We start from the raw sequence: 8821 nt of genomic DNA on the forward strand, positions 1-8821 counted from the left end.
AAGTGGATATCCATATGGAAAAAATATATCTTGCTCTTAATCCTTTCTCACATTATACTCAAAAAATCCTTCCTCACACTATACTCAAAAAATAAATCCAGCTGGATTGTTGATCTAAATGTGAATGGTAAGACAATAAAGCTTTAGGGGAAAACAAAAAGTTTCTGATACCTTGGAATATCAGAGGAGGCAAAGATCTCTTAAAAAGTCAACAAAGTACTTACGAAAAAGGAAGGGATTTTTTTTTTGTTTAAGGTATCATGGAGATTACCTTATATTAGTACATAGATATCTTCCTCATTCTTTCGAAAACTGCTTTACATTCCATTGTGTGGTTGTTATTGTGGTTTATTTACCAAATCCCCCATTGATGCACATTTGGATTGTTTCCAATATTTTGTGACTGAATAAGGCCACAGTGAAAACCCCTGGATGCATGCTGTTTCATGTTGGTGGAGGTATATCATCTAAGTACTTTATTAGCAGTGGAGTTGCTGGATCGAAGAGTAAATACAATTATTTAGATATTGCTAGATTACTCTTCATAGGGACCAAGCACTATTTTGTACTCTCTCTAGTAGTGTACAAAACTACCTGTTTCTCCACAGACCCACTAACACTTTATTCTCAAACTTAGATTTTTTGCTAGTCTGATAGGTCAGGAATGTTAATTGCATTGTGATTTTATTTACTCTTGTTACAAGTAAGATTAACCATGTCTTCATATGTTTAAGGATCATTTAATGTCTTTTTCTATAAACTGCCTATTCTTGTATTTTGCCCATTTTTCTATTACACTTTTTTTTCCCCTCTCCTTTTAAGGACTCCTTATATGTTAGTTAGGTAAGCCCTCTGTACTCTTAAGTTGCCAATATTTTTCTGCTGATTAAGCATTTGTACTTTCACTTTACTTAGGTGATTGTTGTGATACAAATGTATTTTTTTTTTTTTTAACTATACCTCTTTTGAGAGGCTGAGGTGGGAGAATCACCTGAGGCCAGGAGTTCCATAACCAGCCTGGGCAACATTGTGAGAAAGAGAACAGGAAGAAGGGAAGAAAGAAAGGAAGAGAGGGAGGGACGGTTGGAGGGAGGGAAGGAGGGAGGAAAAAATTAGCCAAGTGTGGTGGTATGCACCTGTAGTCCAAACTACTCAAGAGGCCTAGGTGGGAGGATTGCTTGCCCAGGAGTCTGAGGCTAGAGTGAGCCATTATTGCACCACTGCATTCCAGTCTGGGTGACAGAGCAAAACTCTGTCTCAAAAAAAAATTATTTTTATGTTAAAAAATTTCTCAAGTATATTAGTCCATTTTCACACTGCTGATAAAAACATATACAAAACTGGAATGAAAAAGAGGTTTAATTGGACTTACAGTTCCACATGGCGGAGAGGCCTCAGAATCATGACTGGAAGTAAAAGATACTTCTTACATGATGGTGCCAAGAGAAAATGAGGAAGAAGCAAAATTGGAAACCTCTGATAAACCCATCAGATCTTGTGAGACTTATTCACTATCATGAAAATAACATGGAAAAGACTGGCCCCATGATTTAATAACCCCCCCCCAGGTCCCTCCCACAACGTGTGGGATTTCTGGGAGATACAATTCAAGTTGAGATTTGGGTGGAGAAACAGCCAAACCGTATCATTCTGCCCCTGGCCCATCCAAATCTCATGTCCTCACATTTCAAAACCAATCATGCCTTCAACAGTCCCCCAAAGTCTTAACTCATTTCAGCATTAACTCCAAAGTCCACAGTCCAAAGTCTCATCTGAGACAAGACAAGTCCCTTCCTCCTCTGAACCTGTAGAATCAAAAGCAAGCTACTTACTTCCAAGATACAATGGGGGTACAGATATTGAGTAAACACAGCCATTCCAAATGGGAGAAATTGGCCAAAACAAAGACATTACAGGGCCCATGCAAGTCCAAAATCCAGCAGGTCAGTCAGATTTTAAAACTCCAAAGTGATCTCCTTTGACTCCAGGTCATGCTCTTGCAAGAGATGGGTTCCCATGATCTTGGGCAGCTCTGCCCCTGTGGCTTTACAGGGTATAACCTCCTTCCCAGCAGCTTACACAGGTTGGTGTTCAGTGTCTGTGGCTTTTCCAGGTGCATGGTACAAGCTGTTGGTAGATCTACCATTCTGGGGTCTGGAGAACAGTAGCCCAGTAGGCCCTCTGTGTGGGGGCTCTGACCCCACATTTCCTTTCCCCATTGCCCTAGCAGAGTTTCTCCATGAAGGCCCCATCCCTGCAACAGACTTTTGCCTGGGCATCCAGGCATTTCTATAAATTCTCTGAAATTTAGGCAGAGGTTCCCAAACCTCAGTTCTGCACCCATGTTGTGATACAAATGTATTTTTTTCCACATGGTGGAAACTGCCAAAGCTTGGGGCTTCCACCCTCTGAAGCCACAGCCCAAGCTGCATGTTGATCCCTTTCAACCACTGCTGGAGTGGCTGGGACACAGGGCACCAAGTCCCTAGGCTGCACACAGCACAGGGACCCTGGGCCTGGCCCACAAAACCACTTTTTCCTCTTGGGCCTCTGGGCCTGTGATGGGAGGGGCTACTGTGAAGGTCTCTGACATGGCCTGGAGACATTTTCCCCATGGTCTTAGGGATTAACATTAGGCTTCTTGCTACTTATGCAAATTTCTGCAGCTGGCTTGAATTTCTTTCCAGAAAATGGGCTTTTCTTTTCTGTAATATGGGCAGGCTGCAAATTTTCTAAACTTGTATGCTCTGTTTCCCTTTTAAAACTGAATGCCTTTAACAGTACCCAAGTCACATCTTGAATGCTTTGCTGCTTAGAAATTTCTTCTGCCAGATACCCAAAATCATCTCTCTCAAGTTCAAAGTTCCACAAATCTCTAGGGGAGGGGCAAAATGCTGCCAGTCTCTTTGCTAAAACATAACAAGAGTCAGTTTGCTGACTCTTTGCTCCAGTTTCCAATAAGTTCCTCATGTCCATCTGAGACCACTTCAGCCTGGACCTTATTGTTCATATCATCGGAATTTTGGTCAAAGCCATTCAACAAGTCTCTAGGGTGTTCCAAACTTGCCCACATTTTCCTGTCTTCTTTTGAACCCTCCAAACAGTTCCAGCCTCTGCCTGTTATTGAGTTCCAAAATTGCTTCCACATTTTTTGGTACCTTTTCAGTAGGGCCCCACTCTACTGGTACGAATTTACTGTATCAGTCCGTTTTCTTGCTGCTGAAAAGACATTCCTGAGACTGAGACAAAAAAAGAGGTTTAATTGGGCTCAGAATCATGGCAGGAGGCAAAAGGCACTTCTTACATAGCAGTGGCAAGAGAAAATAAGGTAGAAGCAAAAGCAGAAACCCCAGATAAACCCATCAGATCTTGTGAGGCTTATTCACTATCATGATAATAGCACAGGAACGACAGGCCCAATGATTCAGTTACCTCCCCATGAGTCCCTCCCATAACGTGGGAATTCTGGGAGATACAACTCTGGGTGGAGACACAGCCAAACCATGTCATCAATCATCAAGTTTTTTTTATTTTTATTTATTTATTTATTTTTTTATTGCATTTTAGGTTTTGGGGTACATGTGAAGAACATGCAAGATTGTTGCATAGGTACACGCATGGCAGTGTGATTTGCTGCCTTCCTCCCCATCACCTATATCTGGCATTTCTCCCCATGCTATCTCTCCCCACCTCCCCACCCCCCGTCCCTCCCCCATTTCCCCCCAACCAACCCCAGTGTGTAGTGCTCCCCTCCCTGTGTCCATGTGTTCTCATTGTTCAACACCCACCTATGAGTGAGAGCATGTGGTGTTTGATTTTCTGCTCTTGTGTCAGTTTGCTGAGAATGATGGTTTCCAGGTTCATCCATGTCCCTACAAAGGACACGAACTCATCATTTTTGATGGCTGCATAATATTCCATGGTGTATATGTACCACATTTTCCCTGTCCAGTCTACCATTGATGGGCATTTGGGTTGGTTCCAGGTCTTTGCTATTGTAAACAGTGCTGCAATGAACATTCGTGTGCATGTGTCCTTATAGTAGAACAATTTAATCCATTGGATATATACCCAGTAATGGGATTGCTGGGTCAAATGGAATTTCTATTTCTAGGTCCTTGAGGAATCGCCACACTGTCTTCCACAATGGTTGAACTAATTTACACTCCCACCAACAGTGTAAAAGTGTTCCTATTTCTCCGCATCCTCTCCAGCATGTTTTGTCTCCAGATTTTTTAATGATCGCCATTCTAACTGGCATGAGAATCATCAAGTTTTTATTGTTTCCAGATTTTGGGTCATGAATTGAAAGGCCTTCCTATTCCTGGGTTATAAAAGAATTTACCTATATTTTCTTCTAGTATTTGTGTGGTTTACTTTTTTGGCATGTAGTTATCTGAATTGGAGTTTATACTGATACATGGTATGAGGTATGGATCCAGTTTTATCTTTTCTTCAAATAGTTGTCCATTTGTCCCAATATCATGTATTAAAAAGTTCATTCTTCCTACCCTCACCTCACAAACTTAGTGATTTGAGATGTCACCTATAATACATATTAAATGTATGTAAGTGTTTGGGCCTATTTTAAAGATTTAAAATTCTGTCCTATTGGTCTGTCTGTCCAATCATGCACTATTATTATGCTAATTTAATTATAGAAACTACAATATGATTTCATATCTGATATGGCTATGCTCCCCTCCCCACCATTGTGCTTGTCTTTCTTGCCTCTTGGCTGTTCTTGCCTGTCCTTTTTCCTATATCACTTTATTTTTTTAATTGTATAAATTTATGGTATGTAAGTACAATTTTATTACATGTGTAATGGTGAAGTCAGGGCTTTTAGGATATCCATCACCCAAATAATGACTTTGTACCCACTAAGTGATTTCTAATTATCCACCCCCTCCACCCTTTCACTTTTCTGAGTCTCCATTGTCTATCATTACCCTCTCTACATACATATACCTTTTCTGGCACCCATTTAGAGTGAGGATATACAATATTTATATTTCTGTGTCTGGCTTATTTTACTTATTATAATGACCTCCTGTTCTGTCCACATTCTTGCAGAATACATGATTTCATATTTTTATGGCTGAATAGTACTCCATTATGTATATATAGCACATTTTCTTTATCCAATCACCTGTTGATGGACACTTAGGTTGCTTCCATATCTTTGCTATTGTGAGTGGTTGAAAAGTGCAGGTATCTTTTTGATATATTAATTTCTTTTCCTTTAGCCAGATACTCAGTAATGGGATTGCTGGATCAAATGGTAGTTCTATTTTTAGTTATTTGAGAAACTTCCCTACTGTTTTCTATAGAGGTTGTACTAATTTACATTCCCCTCAACAGTGTATAAGCATTCCCTTTTCTCCACATCCTCCCCAAAATCTTTTTAATAATAGCTTCTGGTTGGGGTAAGATGATATCTCTTTGTGGTTTTAATTTGCATTTCTCTGATGATTAGTGATGTCAAACATTTTTTCATATACCTGTTGGCCATTTGTATGTCTTCTTTTGAAAAAATGTCTATTTATGTCCTTTGTCCACTTTTTAATGATAGCATTTGGGTTTTATTTTTCTGTCAAGTTATTTGAGTTCCTTGTATATTCTGGATATTAGTTGCCTGTAGGCTAGTTTGCACATATTTCTCTCATTCTGCAGGTTATTTGTTCATTCTGTTGATTACTTCTTTTGCTGTTCAGAAGTGTTGTCATTTAGTTAAGTCCCATTTGCTTGTTTTTATTGCCTGTGCTTTTGAAATCTTAGTCATAAGTTCTTGCCTAGACCTATATCTAGAAGAATTTTCCCTGGGTTTTCTTCTAATATTTTTATAGGTTTGGGTCTTATGTTTAAGTCTTTAATCCATCTTGAGTTGATTTTTGTATATCCATGTGACTTTAGAATAATCTTGTCTTCTTTATGAAAAATCTTGTTAGCATTTTTGTTGGAATCACAATAAATAAATAAATCAATAGGTTAATTTCGGGAGAACTAACATCTTTATGATGATGAATTTTCTTATCCAGGAATATAGTATGTGTTCTAACAATTCTGGTTTAACTTTGTGTCTTTCTGAAATGTTTTGAAGTTTTCCTCATATAGGTTTTGTATGTTTCTTGTTCCACTTTTTTCCCTAGGTATGTTATAGTTTTTTGGTTGTTGGTGTTTTGTTTTGAGACAGGATCTTGCTCAGTTGCCCAAGCTGGAGTGCAGTGGCATGAACATAGCTCACTGCAGCCTTGATCTCCTAGGTTCAAACAATCCTGCCTCAGACTTCCAGGCAGCTGGGACTACAGGTGTGTGCTACACTTGGCTAATTTTTTTTTCATAGAGATAGGGTCTTGCTCTGTTGGCCAGGCTGGTCTTGAGCTTCTGGACTTAAGTGATCCCAAAGTGCTGAGATTACAGGTATGAATAACTGCATCTGGCCTGTTGTTTTTTTAAATGGGATCTTCTCTTTCATGATACATTCCAACTGGATACATTTGTGAATAGGAAAGCTATTGATTATTTCATTCAATATTAAATTTACATTTTTTGTTTACTGAATTCTTTTTTTATTGGTTATATATAATTTTTCATGAATGTATAGTATTGCGTTATATAAAAATACCATGAGTTAACCAAACTCTTGATATTGAACATTTAATTGTATATGTGTGGGGATGGGTATGTTTTACATTTTTCCACTATTAATGCAAAGATGCGAACATCCTGGTGGCTAAATATTTTTTATTTCTTTAATCATTTCCTTATAATAAATCCCTGGAAGTAAATTTGCTGCTTTATTGGATGTCAAAACTGGAAAGCTTTAAGAAATATGTTTTGACAAGTTGCCCTGGAAAAGGCTTGTACTCATTTATTCTCTAACGAGTTATGTCTGAGAAGGAAGAGAGTTTAATTTTACTAGGCCAAGCAAAACATCAAGCTCATTAAAGGCCTAGGGCAATGACTTTCAAATTATTTAGCCACAGACTTTCTGTTTAGAAGGAAGTTTATGTATTATATTGAATTATAGGAAATTGATATTTTTGCATGTAATATGGTTGAATATCAGCAGTTTCCCATGGTTCAACCTAACAGAAGCCTAACAGGTGTAGAAAAAAAAAAAAGCATAGCTGCTCTGATTGATGATGGAGTAGGGGTATTCAGAAGACCTCAGAGAAGGGCTTAAGAGCAGCTCTCTAGGCACAAAGCTCTGGGTGGGAAGGCAGTGAGGGATCTGGGAATGCTCAGGGCCTCAGTCAGGGTGAGTGTGTGGACAAGGATGGTGGACAGTGTGAGGGCCCTGATTGCCTGTGGGATAGGAGCTGGGAGAGAGGACAAGAACATCAACATCTGACAAAGGAACAGGTACTTTGGATATTTGCCTTTAACAACAAGTCTGACCTTGCCCTTTTGTGAGATTGCAATGTCTGAGAAGCAGTACCAAGTCCCTGCAGTGTCTTCTTGATGCGTGAAAAGATGTGGGTTCAATCCCAGATCAATTATTTATTAACAATGTGACTTAGGGCAAGTTTTTAAGCTTTTCTATGAGTTATTGTTCTTTTCTGTAAACTGTAAGAATTCCTACTGTATCAGTTTGTTGTTAAAATACGATGCTATGGCCAGGCACGGTGGCTCATGCCTGTAATTCCAGCACTTTGGGAGGTTGAGGCGGGGGGATCACTTTGGGAGGTTCAGGAGCTCAAGACCAGCCTGGCCAATATGATGAAACTCTATCTCTACTAAAAATACAAACATTAGCCCAGGAGTGGTGGTGGGTGCCTGTAGTCCCAGCTACTTGGGAGGCTGGGTCAGGAGAATCGCTTGAACCTAGGAGGTTGAGGTTGCAGTGAGCCAAGATTGTGCCACTGCACTCCCGCCTGGGTGACAGAGCAAGACTCTGTATCAATAAAATAAAATAAAATCAAAAGCACGATGCTACAAGGTACCTTAGATACTTAACGTATTACATAGCACACAATAGATTCTCAAAAATGTCAGTTGTAATAATAATTTTATTACCTGATATTCATTCCTTTTGCCGTCATCAAAATTCAAAAGATATCCAACTCTGTGTTCACTTACAGACTCTATCTTAGGGATTCCACCTCCTTAATATGGCTGTGAACCTATGCAATAAAATAGCAATAATAATTCCTCTCATTTTATAGAAAAGAAACTAAAGAAGCTTATTATTTAGCTCCATGAGGACTGTTAAGCACTGTCACTCATTTTTATTCTCAAAGAGTTTCAGGCTGAAAAAGACCTGGAAGTCATCTATTAGTTCAGGTTCAATCTGATTTCTGCTTCACATCTGCAACACCATTGGTGAGAGACAAACCTAAGCATGGATAGCAAAATCCACAATACCCATGCCATCATGCCTCTTTTAAGGGCTCATGTAAACATTATTAATTTTTTTCAACTTGTCTAAGTTCACAAAGCTAACTCTTTTTTAATGATATTTATTTTACTGCTGAGCCCTGATGGGCCTCAGAATCCTTTTTGACAAACTCTGGAAGCAGCTAATACTAAACAATTTGATCTGTCACACTGAGTTGAAATCTATGTTCTGACCCAGCTCTAGCCGAGAACTAACCAAAGGCTGGGAATCCATTTCTACTTGCAAGAGCTAGTTTCATTTCTGAAAAAACATGCTGTCTCATTTCAGTTTTTTTTTTTTTTTTTTTTTTTTGAGTCGGAGTTTCGCTTTTGTTACCCAGGCTGGAGTGCAATGGCGCGATCTTGGCTCACCGCAACCTCTGCCTCCTGGGTTCAGGCAAGCCTCCTGGGTTCAGGCAATTCTCCTGCCTCAGCCTCC

Source organism: Cebus imitator, unplaced genomic scaffold (genome assembly GCF_001604975.1).
Source record: "Cebus imitator isolate Cc_AM_T3 unplaced genomic scaffold, Cebus_imitator-1.0 Scaffold142, whole genome shotgun sequence".
Lineage (NCBI taxonomy): Eukaryota > Metazoa > Chordata > Mammalia > Primates > Cebidae > Cebus > Cebus imitator.